This window comes from Cyprinodon tularosa, unplaced genomic scaffold, assembly GCF_016077235.1.
Source record: "Cyprinodon tularosa strain WSP-4 unplaced genomic scaffold, ASM1607723v1 ctg264, whole genome shotgun sequence".
Lineage (NCBI taxonomy): Eukaryota > Metazoa > Chordata > Actinopteri > Cyprinodontiformes > Cyprinodontidae > Cyprinodon > Cyprinodon tularosa.
This window is the reverse complement of record NW_024038968.1, coordinates 630815-645740: the sequence shown is the minus strand read 5'-3', so window position 1 is coordinate 645740 and position 14926 is coordinate 630815.

Below are 14926 nucleotides of genomic sequence, written 5' to 3'. Positions count from 1 at the left end.
TACAGTTCACGTTTCATGTAGCGGAGATCAGAAATGTCCTAAATCTCCTAAATATGACATAGTATCTCATAATTATGAGATAAGATGTCATTATATTGAGATCAGGATCTCTTAATTATGAGAGATAATATCTCGTAATTACGAGATAAGCTGTCAGGATTTTTTTTCTTTGATAAATGCAATACTCTTCTATAGTACAGAGTGCAGCAGGGGCATAAAATAACCTGTGCTTTAATAAAGTTATAGTGAAACCTAATAGGTATATTTAACGCTTTTCACGTTATGATTATTTTCTTTTGTAGAAATTTAATAATAAAGGTTAAATTACTAATATAAATGATACTCTTTAGTGCATCTTTACAGCAGTTTTAAATCTTGCATATTTTTTATTTGAATGGGAGGAGGGGGGCCAATATCAATTTCTTTCATGGGCCCCAAATTCCTAGCGGCGCCCCTGGGTTGAACTGACTGAAAAAGCAAATTCAATGAAAAGACTAATGAAGAATAATCCAGTTTATTTATTAAATGATTCTGGCTGCAGACTGCAGCATCCGCCATGATGAGGCGCGTGCTCCCTCCGGCTCCATCGCTTCCCGCCACCTGACTCTGAAGCGCGTGCACGCGCCAGCAGCAGATCAGGGATGCGCGCTGCGCGGGCCAGAGGGAAACAGCTGAGGAGGGCAGAGGTAGAAAGCTGCTGCTGCGGATCCACTCCACGCAGGAAACACGGAGTCATCGTTCCGCTCCTGTGATGCGCAGCAGGTAAGCAGCTCCGCTCTCTGTGGCGCAGCGGGTGGTGTCTGGATCAGGGGTGGGGGGGCCCGGAGGACCGGCCGATGACAGCCGGACAGGGAGCCGCAACTCCAGGGAAACTGAGCAAAGAGGTCCGCGTCTCTCCGCGCTGCGCCGCAGCGGCCCCGCCGCGCCGCGCTGCGCCGCGCTGCGCCGCGCTGCGCATCCCTGGATGATGCTGCGCTTTAGGGAGAACTTTGCTGCTCTGCGCAAATCTCAAACACAGGCGCCAAAGTGTGCGCAAAGGCTGAGGCTGTTCCTCCGCCTGCATCTGCAGAGGCCCGTGGATCAGAGGACAATGAGGACATTTAAAGGCTTGGTGGGATGGTGAGGCCCGGGGCTGGAGCCGGCCTCAGAGCGCAGGATCTCATCCATACTTAGTGATGACATCATGGAGGACACAGCCTGTTAAAGTCTGCTCCTGCTCTGCAGACAGGTCCTCAGTTACATGCTGTGCTTGAGTGATGCAGAGTGTCACCATCAGCTGAACATCTAATTAGCTGTTTGCTTTTATTTCTGGGATGAATCAAACCAAGTGCTTTGCCGCCTTCATCATTTATTAACCTCACAAAACTTGATTTGACATAAAGATTCTAATAACCAGCACTAACGGCAGCTCTGTTTAGCAGCAGTGTGAGTGCAGACATGTTTTTAACTGCATGCTGCTGTTCTCTGTCTCTGACTTTTTCACCATTAAAGGCTCAATGCTGACTCTGCTGCATTGATTCACCAGTGATGGTTTTGTCTTTGGTCAGTGAAGCTCATGGAACAGCCTGGTCTGCAGGTTCTCACTGATCTGCTCCTTTTTAAGTCCAGATTAAAGACTCATTTTTAAAACTGGCTATTAAAGCAAAAGTCTGATCAAATTCAGAACTCAAACTTCTGAAAGTTCTTTAAATCTGAAATGATTCCATCCTGTTCAATAAATGATCAGTGTTTTTAATTCAGAGTAATTTTCATGTGAATGTGCTTTACTGGAGGCATCCATGTTTGTCAAAGAACACTACTGCCACCTACTGGTTAGTGACGTCACGGTGCGGTATCGGCTGTTGATCAAGTCCCAGTGCTGTATCTGGTGTTTGTCACAACGCGCTATTATCCAAGTCATCTTGAAAACATTCTTCTTCCAAATGTTGGCTACATATTACGGGTTTTTTCTCTGGCCAGAAGTTCGATGGCAAATCCTCCCTCTTCAAGTTGGCGATCCAACGACCAACCCGTCCGTGGAGGATCAGGAATCAGAAAGGTGGAATAACTCTTTTTTTCACTTTTACCCGATGTATTCCAGCATCCAGCTGCCATGCACGTGGGCATTGTCAGTTTCACTATAGCTCTGGTGAATTTCAATGGTGAAGTCCTCTGGAAATCTTCAATAATTGTTGTTGATTGCAGATGTGTCTAGTAGTTCCCATTGATTTAGCTTGGAAACCGGGGAGAATGGCTCTAAGCTAACCGCACCGTGACGTCACTGCTGGAAGATGGCAGGTATTAGTTTTAGGTATAAATAATGATCCATTGGTTATTCCTTGCTGACCGGACTTTTCCTTTAATAAAAAGAAGCTCTGAGACTTATAGTGTCTCCTTGTTAGATAGCAGAGCTCAGTCTGTCTTAGAACACAGTTCTTTCCTGACTGACAATGATTGTTTTCTATTTTCGGCTACTTTAGATCGCTGATCAAACCTAAAATAATAGTAAATATAGGGAATAATATGTTGAGATATAATTCTTTAGAAACAGGTGCAATACAGTTTGTCTGAGTGCTGTTGCCATATGATGACACAAGCAGATCTTGCACCTAAATCTAAACCATAGGAACAGATCTATTCTATTCTATAATACATTCAGGTTAGGTTAAAAATCTCTTACAGCAGAAACTAGTTTTCATATTTGTTCTTCAGGAACGTATGAAGGATTGAAAGCTGGTGAGATTTACCGGAACTCTCCATCCGGCCTCCATGGGCGTTAGATTTCATCCGATAAGGTTGCTTCTCCTGTTCTCTCCATCTTCATCCTTGCTCTTCCTTTCTCTAACTCTTTTTCTAACCCATTCTGCTTTTTTCTAAACTGCTTCCTTGTTTTATTAATTACTTATAGGTTTCTCAGCTATGGTTCTCATCAGTTGCTTGTTTTAAAAACAATTATTCAATAGATTTATCGATTAATATACTTAATGTAACAAGATATGATGTGTTTATCTGTTTACCTCCCCTCCTAACATCAAAGCCAGTGTTTATGACAGTGCACAACCACAAACCTAATGCATTTTGATAAAATGAAACAGTTATATTATAATTCTGAAGCTGAATAAACAGTTTGTGCTTCCTATAAATATCTGAAAAGTGTGGTGTGCAAATTTAACGACCCGAAAGGATATGGAGTGAACATTGTTCCATTATTGTTGCTAGCAAAGATTTCCATAAATGGAAATCTGAACAAAAATTCAAACCAGAAATGAAAACTGAAAATGAAAAGTCAATTTCTCTTTCATCAGATTTTCATTAGATCAAACTTTTTTTTTAGTGTTTACAGATTTTATATTTTCATACTACCGTATATATTTTTTTAGACTTTTAATTTAAATTATTTTCAAAATTGTATTTCAAGGAGTGATGTCATCACTTCCAGGGGGCGGGATTTCCTGTGGAGTGACGAGCAAAGATGCATTCCTATTGCTGCGCATTAAAGAGCCTTTTTATCTTATTTGTTTGAGATTAAGGAAGTTTGATGAAATTTGAAATAAAATCGCAATTTATGAAAAAAAATGTAAAATTTGAAACCATAAAATATGTAGAAGCCCCTAAAAATGTAAGTAAAAAAAAACATTTTGAAGAAAATTTATAAAAGAAATCTGAGGAAAAAAAAGCAAAGTAACTTTCAAAAGATTTTTTAGATGACGAACTTTTTAAAGTGATTTCAAATTGCTTTTCTTTTTTAAATTTCTAAAAAACACACCCTTTGCTTGCAGCAGTAATGAAAGAAAATTTCCTCCGTAACAGGACAGGCGACAGACGTCCGCCTGCCTGCTCCACCTCTGGCGGACCTTTAAATATTAACATCCTCACACCTTTTTTTCTTTTTTAAATTTCATTTTTTTTGTTTCATGCAAGTGAAAAATTTAGGAATAATTCCTCAATTATTTATATTTCTACTTCAAAGCCTCTTAGCATTAAAGGAATAGTACACCCAAAACATGATTGGTCTTCATTTTCTACTCACCCCCATGCTGAACAACACTCTGGAGTACTTTTTTGATATCTCAAATGCATCTGGAGATCTGGGAGGCTTCTTGCTGTCTGCTGACATTCAAATAATGGAGGTCTATGGCGCCCGAGGCAGAAAGGTCCATAAAAGTCCACAAAAAACGTGTCAATATTCCTCCATACTGCTCGTCCAATGTATTCCAAGTGTGTCCTGAGTAGGTAGCGTCCATAATTTACTCGAAACGAAGTCATTTAGAATGTTTTTAGAGCATAAACAGTAGTGTATAGGATTTGCTAAAAGCGCGTTCACGACGCTACGGAAGCCGGCAGACCAAACCAGATGAAAGTGCGCATTCAGCGTCTGCTCTGCCGATAATGCAAGCGTAGAAGAAGAAATGTGCTGTCTACCTGTGCAAAGAAAGAAACAAGGAAAGAAAAATGTCTGAGGACTTCAGTGTTGAGGAAGAGCATGAGTTCTTTGCCGAGCTGAATGCGCACTTTCATCTGGTTTGGTCTGCCGCGGTTTCCGTAGACTCGTGAACGCGCTTCTAGGAAATCCTATACACTACTGTTTATGCTCTAAAAACATTCTAAATGACTTCGTTTTGAGTAAATTATGGACGCTACCCACTCAGGACACTTGGAATACATTGGACGAGCAGTATGGAGGAATATTGACACGTTTTTTGTGGACTTTTATGGACCTTTCTGCCTCGGGCGCCATAGACCTCCATTATTTGAATGTCAGCAGACAGCAAGAAGCCTCCCAGATCTCCAGATGCATTTGAGATATCAAAAAAGTACTCCAGAGTGTTGTTCAGCATGGGGGTGAGTAGAAAATGAAGGCTAATCATGTTTTGGGTGTACTATTCCTTTAAGTAGAGATGTAAAAGTGCTAGAGATAGACCAGTACCGCTGCTTGCTGGTATTAAGGTGTCTTTGGACCGATGATGCCGGCTTGTCCATGTCTTGGAATCACCATCTGTTCTCTCCATTTGCTATCCATTGTTAATGTTGTTTTATAATAAATGTTTCTTTTCATTTGAATGGCGACTTGTGTGACATCTCATATCGTTTCATTGTGACGCTGTAAATGGAGGAGAGTTGGCCCATAAATTTGGCGGCACATATCAAGGAACAGGTAAAATAATGGCTTTAAAAAAACGTTGATCTCTATGGATAAACTTTCGTCTCGTCTTTCTCGTCCTCTTTAATCATAAAAACATTAACCTTTCCATTAACAGCTCCATATTAAAACTAGATGGACTAATTGAGCAGATTCATAAGATTGGAGAAGATAGATGCTGATGGAGAGAAAAACGGCTGTGTAGATTTCTGGCACCATTTTTGGTCTTAGAAGGCGACGAAGAAAGATCAGACAGACCGTCATGATGCGGATGATAACCCCCCCTCTTCTGCAGAGCTCATGTGCAGGACAGGAAAATGTTTGTTCAGCTCTAAAATAGTTTGGTGGAAACCGGAGTGGGTTAGCACACAGAGCAGAGGCATGAACAGATATTGGTTTGTAACGTGACCCTACGGTGTCGGGTATCAGCAGGCTGAGATGACCTCTGAGCGACATTAAAACACCGTGCTCTGACTAATCACAGGTACATTCACATTTAGACCACCTGAGGACGCAACCAAGGCTTAATTTGAACATGTCATCATAGTAAGAAGATTTGATGCAGTCCAACCTTCCCACAGTTCATTGCAGGGACGTCATGCAGGGATGTTAATGTGTGTGGGAGACGTGTTTGATTTGACTAACAAAGCAGCCATTTGTTCAGTTTGGGACCTGAGAGTGAAGGTGAAGCAGTGGGTCCAGCTGCTCACTGAGTGGCGTACGCTGATTTATCTGTAGTAACTGGCGGTTTGCTGCCGAACACATGAAAGGGTTAAGCCTTATTCAGAGCCTATGATGACTTTTCTGCATCTTCTATAATCCACATAAGTTTAAACATTTCCTGTTTATTTCTGCTACTTAATTTAAAGCTTCATGCAGCTGCTTCAGTGCAACCAGTGCGACTGTTCATGATAACATGTTTGTTCTAGAGGCTTCTAATTAAAACATCTACAGGAAGGCGGTATGTCCATCTATCATCTGTTACAGAAAAAGCTTGATCAAGCAAAGCTAAGAGCCGTCAGGTCATCAAACTACCCATAATCCTCTATTAATTTACTCTAAGCCTCTTTTGATTGGCTGTGATCACACCGGGCTGTAGGGCTGATGTTTGGCCAGCAGATGGCAGTGCTGTACCGCTAAAATATTTCCTCATAGCTTGAGTTTGTGTGCTGATAGTTCAATCAGTATTTTAACACATAGCAGGAATTTGACTGTGGGTTGTATAAAACTCACATTGAGTGTTTACATCCAATAATACAGATATATAAATAATCAGAAACAGGCTGCAGGATAGAGAGCAAACATCTATATATATATTCATTTATAGGGGAGTGCTTGGCCTTGTGGATTAGAGCAGTGCGCTGTGCTCTGAGGATTGAGAATCTGAGGTTGCAAGTACCATGTTTGATCCTCACAGCCTCCAATCTGGGTCCCTGAGCAAGACCCTTTAACCCCACACTGCTGCCTGGGCGCCGCCCACCGTTCCCCAAGCGGGTGGGTTAAATGCACCGAGGGAATTTCTCCAAGAGATCAATAAATTTCACTTGTTATTATATGTAATATAATATTCTTAGATTTAACGTTAGAGCAGTAGAACAGTGATAATAAAGGATTAAATATTCCCTGTAAAGTGGTGGTGGCTGCTCAGTGGTGCAGTGGGTAGCGCTGCCGCTGTAGCTACCAGATGGTCCTGCTTCCTGTCAGTGGCGTTACGCTATGATTGGCTGATCGTTCCCACATGACGTAAAACATAGTGGTTGTCCAGACAACGATAATAACATCATGCAGCGTCTGTTTGCCGAGTCTGGAGCATCTGTAGTGTTAGCGTGTCTAATGACCGATGAAGTTTTACCTGATCGGCAACAAAACTAAAACATTTTTAAGATGTCCCATTTGTCCTCCTCTGCCCTGATAAATATACTCAAAATAATTTTTTGTCTCCTTGTTAAATAGCAGAGCTCAGTCTATCTTAGAACGCTGTACTTTCCAGACTGACAATGATTGTTTTCTACTTTCGGCTACCTTAGATCGCCAATACAAATATAGGGAATAATATGTTGAGACTCCAGAAGAGATTTGATCCTTAAGAAACGGGTGCAATACAGTTTGTCCGAGTGGAGTTGCCATATGATGATGTTATAAGAAAGGGGTGGGGCCCCGAGCAGATGTGGTACCTACAGCGCCTTGCACAAAGAAGGTTTCAGGTTAAATTCCCATTGTCTTTCTGCATTGAGTTTGCATGTTCTCCCTGAGCATGCGTGGGTTGTGAGTGTGAGCTGCAGCTGTGTGCAGAAAAAATCCCACAGTGTACGCCCGGCTTTAGCTGTAAGTGTGTGTGAATGGTTGTTTGTCCTGTTTGTCTCTGTGTTGCCCTGTGATGGACTGACGACTGGACTGCTTCAGTGTCCACCATATTGGATTGAAAAGCCTTGGGCAGTGCGGACAGGGAATGGTGGGGTCTGGTGCAGGATTGGCAGCTCTGATCTTCCTGCCTTGCCTACGCTCTACAGCCACAGCGATCCTGTTTGCCTCGCAAGCCTTGGCACCTTTGTGGACTGTGGATCACCACATTCCTCGCAGTCCCAGCTTCATTGGGCAGGACACGTAGCTCGCATGTCTGATGACATGCCTCGTTGCCTCGTTGAAGGCCTTCAACATCGACCACGACACATGGGAGCAGGCAGCGCAAGACAGAGGAATGTTGCTAACTTAGCGCTTTTGTCGCTATATTTAGCCACTTTTCAGACCCCTCTAGCACTTTGATTTCTAAAAAGCTCCTAGCGCCAAATCTAGAGACTTTTTTCTGCTACTGGAGACTTTGGAGACAACATCTAAAAGCAGCGAACTCTGCTCTCCAGAGCGAGTAGATTGGTAACCCCGCCTCCTGCTCTCCTCTATCTTGTCTGCTGTCATGATTCATGCAGCTATTATTTCATCCAAATGAAAAATGGAGAACAGAGAAGCAGATCATGGCTTGTCTACAGTGAAAAGAAGGACTGGGTTATTTACTTTGGCCTTTTTGGAAACACAGGAAGGAGCAATCAGCTAAGTGAGCTTAGTGCTTGGAAAAAATCTTTCATTCCTTTAGAGACAGCAAGAAAAGTCAGCTGAGTACAAAACATAGAGAGGAAAACAAAAAGAAAAGGGACAAGAAGAGAGGGACACAACCTAGAACAGATAATGGATGTCTATTCTATTAACATTTCTCTATCTGGACAATGGGGCTGTTTGATGTGTTGTCTTCTCCATTCAGAGGCCCCCTGCCTGTCTTTGCTGAGGGCCCCAAATTTCCTAAATCTGCCCCTGCTGGCAGACAACAAAAACAACATTTGAGGATAAACAAAGGATGCAAAGAACAGATGGAGAGAGGAAGAGGTCTGATGATGCTGCAGGCCTCAGTCTGCTGAATCGGAATCCAGGAGGGAAGCAGGGCTGCCCTGACTCCTGAGGACCCTGACGCTCTTATGGAAAATAATCTGCCAAAAGTGATGATACATTTAAAATAAAGGCATTGCTGTAAAATTACATTTCACATACCGCACACCGCAAGCGTTTTAAGCATCAAAAACGCTTAAACAGAGAAATTTGGACGCTGGATCAAACTGTGGTCCAGTTGCTTTGCTGCTCGTCGCTCTGGTTGTTTATCTGCTCTGTTCTGTAGCTTCCAGCTAGAGAGCAGCTCAGATTGACTTTATGAGTTTGAAAAATATGTTTTTAATTGAGAAAGTCCACCTTCAAACACTCACTGTTCACCAGTTCACCAGGACTATAATCTCACTATAATCTGCGGTTCTTGTTGAGAGCTCCAGACCTCCCAGCTGAAAGCTCTCTAAGGCAAAGTCTGGTCAGCAAGGAATAATCAATGGATCACTATTTATACCTATAATAATAATAATAATAATATTCTTTTTGCCCAAATATAGTAGCCCCTCCCTCCTGCCATCTTCCATTCAGCTCGGCAAAGAACTCATGCTCTTCCTCAACACTGAAGTCCTCAGACATTTTTCTTTCGTTGTTTCTTTCTTTGCACAGGTAAACGGCACATTTCTTCTTCTACGCTTGCATTATCGGCAGAGCAGACGCTGAATGCGCACTTTCATCTGGTTTGGTCTGCCGCGGTTTCCGTAGACTCGTGAACGCGCTTTTAGGAAATCCTATACACTACTGTTTATGCTCTAAAAACATTCTAAATGACTTTGTTTCGAGTAAATTATGGACGCTACCCACTCAGGACACTTGGAATACATTGGACGAGCAGTATGGAGGAATATTGACACGTTTTTTGTGGACTTTTATGGACCTTTCTGCCTCGGGCGCCATAGACCTCCATTATTTGAATGTCAGCAGACAGCAAGAAGCCTCCCAGATCTCCAGATGCATTTGAGATATCAAAAAAGTACTCCAGAGTGTTGTTCAGCATGGGGGGAGTAGAAAATGAAGGCTAATCATGTTTTGGGTGTACTATTCCTTTAATGCTAAGAGGCTTTGAAGTAGAAATATAAATAATTGAGGAATTATTCCTAAATTTTTCACTTGCATGAAACAAAAAAAATGAAATTTAAAAAAGAAAAAAAGGTGTGAGGATGTTAATATTTAAAGGTCCACCAGAGGTGGAGCAGGCAGGCGGACGTCTGTCGCCTGTCCTGTTACGGAGGAAATTTTCTTTCATTACTGCTGCAAGCAAAGGGTGTGTTTTTTAGAAATTTAAAAAAGAAAAGCAATTTGAAATCACTTTAAAAAGTTCGTCATCTAAAAAATCTTTTGAAAGTTACTTTGCTTTTTTTTCCTCAGATTTCTTTTATAAATTTTCTTCAAAATGTTTTTTTTTACTTACATTTTTAGGGGCTTCTACATATTTTATGGTTTCAAATTTTACATTTTTTTTCATAAATTGCGATTTTATTTCAAATTTCATCAAACTTCCTTAATCTCAAACAAATAAGATAAAAAGGCTCTTTAATGCGCAGCAATAGGAATGCATCTTTGCTCGTCACTCCACAGGAAATCCCGCCCCCTGGAAGTGATGACATCACTCCTTGAAATACAATTTTGAAAATAATTTAAATTAAAAGTCTAAAAAAATATATACGGTAGTATGAAAATATAAAATCTGTAAACACTAAAAAAAAAGTTTGATCTAATGAAAATCTGATGAAAGAGAAATTGACTTTTCATTTTCAGTTTTCATTTCTGGTTTGAATTTTTGTTCAGATTTCCATTTATGGAAATCTTTGCTAGCAACAATAATGGAACAATGTTCACTCCATATCCTTTCGGGTCGTTAAATTTGCACACCACACTTTTCAGATATTTATAGGAAGCACAAACTGTTTATTCAGCTTCAGAATTATAATATAACTGTTTCATTTTATCAAAATGCATTAGGTTTGTGGTTGTGCACTGTCATAAACACTGGCTTTGATGTTAGGAGGGGAGGTAAACAGATAAACACATCATATCTTGTTACATTAAGTATATTAATCGATAAATCTATTGAATAATTGTTTTTAAAACAAGCAACTGATGAGAACCATAGCTGAGAAACCTATAAGTAATTAATAAAACAAGGAAGCAGTTTAGAAAAAAGCAGAATGGGTTAGAAAAAGAGTTAGAGAAAGGAAGAGCAAGGATGAAGATGGAGAGAACAGGAGAAGCAACCTTATCGGATGAAATCTAACGCCCATGGAGGCCGGATGGAGAGTTCCGGTAAATCTCACCAGCTTTCAATCCTTCATACGTTCCTGAAGAACAAATATGAAAACTAGTTTCTGCTGTAAGAGATTTTTAACCTAACCTGAATGTATTATAGAATAGAATAGATCTGTTCCTATGGTTTAGATTTAGGTGCAAGATCTGCTTGTGTCATCATATGGCAACAGCACTCAGACAAACTGTATTGCACCTGTTTCTAAAGAATTATATCTCAACATATTATTCCCTATATTTACTATTATTTTAGGTTTGATCAGCGATCTAAAGTAGCCGAAAATAGAAAACAATCATTGTCAGTCAGGAAAGAACTGTGTTCTAAGACAGACTGAGCTCTGCTATCTAACAAGGAGACACTATAAGTCTCAGAGCTTCTTTTTATTAAAGGAAAAGTCCGGTCAGCAAGGAATAACCAATGGATCATTATTTATACCTAAAACTAATACCTGCCATCTTCCAGCAGTGACGTCACGGTGCGGTAAGCCTAGCGCCATTCTCCCCGCTTTACGAGCTAAATCAATGGGAACTACTAGACACATCTGCAATCAACAACAATTATTGAAGATTTCCAGAGGACTTCACCATTGAAATTCACCAGAGCTATAGTGAAACTGACAATGCCCACGTGCATGGCAGCTGGATGCTGGAATACATCGGGTAAAAGTGAAAAAAAGAGTTATTCCACCTTTCTGATTCCTGATCCTCCACGGACGGGTTGGTCGTTGGATCGCCAACTTGAAGAGGGAGGATTTGCCATCGAACTTCTGGCCAGAGAAAAAACCCGTAATATGTAGCCAACATTTGGAAGAAGAATGTTTTCAAGATGACTTGGATAATAGCGCGTTGTGACAAACACCAGATACAGCACTGGGACTTGATCATCAGCCGATACCGCACCGTGACGTCACTAACCAGTAGGTGGCAGTAGTGTTCTTTGACAAACATGGATGCCTCCAGTAAAGAACATTCACATGGAAATTACTCTGAATTAGAAACACTGATCATTTATTGAACAGGATGGAATCATTTCAGATTTAAAGAACTTTCAGAAGTTTGGATTCTGAATATGAGCGACTTTTCCTTTAAGGCTTGTGGTAAAAACTGCAAGAACCAGAATATACAATTCAATATATTCATCAGCAGGTTTTAACATTTCTAGTTAATTTGGGTATTTATGAACTGTTTCTCCATAGTTCATAAAAAATGTTTTTATGAAACATAACAATCCATTCTACCTGCTTTATTTAAACCTTTGGAGTTTAACTTCTTGATTTTATATACTTTTTATCTGCAGAATGTCTGCAGAAGCGATGTCAGCTTGCAGGTAGAGTCTGTCTCCCCCCAAAACTCCTGGATCGGCTTTTCCGATTGTTTGACGCTCCGGCGTCCAGCTGCAAAAGATCAATGTTTTTAAACTCTAGCGTCGAACGCTCGGATGGCAGAGCACTCTGATGCACCGCTCCCGGCACTCAAACACACCACTGGACCTCTGTACGCTGCCCCCCATAGACTGCAAATAAACCAGACACTGCGCCCGGTCTGAACGCAGCAGTAGGCCCAGCTTTAAGATTCTTTGAAGGTTAATGTTTCTTTAAAACTAATAATAATAAAAAAAGGATTATAAACTCACCCAACATAACCAGTTATTACCTCTTCATCCATTTTATTTTGGCTCATTTTGGCGGGTAAATGTTTGACCTATGAACCGTAGAGTAGGATCTTACCAGGTAGCATCCTGGCTGCAGATATTCTCAGTGGCTCCATGAGCCTCACGCTGGAGGAGACAGAGAGCAGAGCCTGCAGGAAGACAAAAGGTCACAGTCTTCTCTGTCTAGGCGCGCTGAGGATGTTTCAGTGATGTATTTGCCGGCGGCGCCTTTCTAAATGTAGCTGCTCTGTGGTCAGGAACGAAATACACCCAGCAGCTCTGATCTGCTCAGACAACATGTCTGATTTGGTCGTTTCAGACACATTTAGCTGTATATGAAAAATAAAAGTGAGGTCCAGCTTTTCCCCATCTTTGTCTCTCTTGCTTTATTTCAAATGTTCACATTTAAAAATAATTTTAATTTTAATAATCTAACTGATAAGACACATTTCTCTCAATCTCCCCTTTTAATCATAATTTTTAAATTACTTTGAATGGAAAAAACATTTAGGTAATAAAAATTAGTTTTTAAACTGCAGACTTCAACCTTAATAAAATGAATGAAATGGGAATGTAATAAAAAACAGCAACAAATTATTTGTCCAAAAAAAGAAAAGGTGCATTTAACAACACTAAGCTTGGTGCAGATGTCCGATTTAGCTTGTGCTAATTCCCCTTGTACAGCGGCTCTGGCGGTTAGCCCTGCCTGATGATCCCCGCCTTGAGTCGTTGTTTCTGTGTCGCCTTTCCCACTCCGGCTTGGTGCTTCAGTTGGGCCCCGATCCTCCGTTGATTCGGTCCTGGTATTCGTTTTCGACCCCAATTCCAAAGGGTTGGACCCGTTCATCTGTTTCAATTCGCATGTTTTCTAAACAAAAACAAGCCTTTGATGGTCCGCTCTATAAAGCCTGGAAATAGTGTTGCGCCGATGCCATTTTTTGGCCCCGATACCTGGCTGTGCAGTATCGGCCGATACCATAATAATGTAAAATTATTGCCATCATGGCTTCATGTCAAGCTGCTGGCTACCTTTGTGAAGCAGGAAAAAATCTAATACAAAGTGAATACAGTAGAACTTTTTATTGCCTACCAGGAGTGGGTGACAATAGTTGAATAAACTTATGGCTCTCAAAATGATATCGGTGCCCTATTAGTTGGTACTCGCCGATACCGATACCACCATTTTAGGGCAGTATCGGGCCCCCGTCCGATACTGGTATCAGTGCAACACTACCTGGAACGCAACGCTATTTCTGACATCTTGAACTGAAAAAGCTTCCTGGATGGGAAGAGAAACGTCTCCAAACTTGGAAACAAAGTCCAGTGGATTGTTTTTTTTTTACTTTTTTGGAATGACTATGACCTGGATGACTGAGAATGTTCCCAGCATGCCCCAACTAATATTTTAAATCAAGATGGTAATTTATTGCTTCAACCAATGCTTTATTATCTAATGATCTTGTTTTAGGAGTAAAAATACTCATTCCTTTGGCAGATCAGCTAATTACCTACTGAAATTAAGGGTATATACCCTTATTTTAAGACATTTTTACTTATTTCTAGATGTTTTTTGCATTGTAATGATCTCCTGGACCTTGCTCAGTTGCCTTGCATTTATTAGCATGTGGTGTAGATAATTGATCTGATCACACAGAACAGACCATAAAGCAAAGGTTAAAGGAATAGTACACCCAAAACATGATTAGCCTTCATTTTCTACTCACCCCCATGCTGAACAACACTCTGGAGTACTTTTTTTATATCTCAAATGCATCTGGAGATCTGGGAGGCTTCTTGCTGTCTGCTGACATTCAAATAATGGAGGTCTATGGCGCCCGAGGCAGAAAGGTCCATAAAAGTCCACAAAAAACGTGTCAATATTCCTCCATACTGCTCGTCCAATGTATTCCAAGTGTCCTGAGTGGGTAGCGTCCATAATTTACTCGAAACGAAGTCATTTAGAATGTTTTTAGAGCATAAACAGTAGTGTATAGGATTTCCTGAAAGCGCGTTCACGACGCTACGGAAGCCGGCAGACCAAACCAGCGCATTCAGCTCGGCAAAGAACTCATGCTCTTCCTCAACACTGAAGTCCTCAGATATTTTTCTTTCGTTGTTTCTTTCTTTGCACAGGTAAACAGCACATTTCTTCTTCTACGCTTGCATTATTGGAAGAGCAGACGCTGAATGCGCACTTTCATCTGGTTTGGTCTGCCGCGGTTTCCGTAGCGTCGTGAACGCGCTTTCAGGAAATCCTATACACTACTGTTTATGCTCTAAAAACATTCTAAATGACTTCGTTTCGAGTAAATTCTGGACGCTACCCACTCAGGACACTTGGAATACATTGGTAGAGCAGTATGGAGGAATATTGACACGTTTTTTGTGGACTTTTATGGACCTTTCTGTCTCGGGCACCATAGACCTCCATTATTTGAATGTCAGCAGAC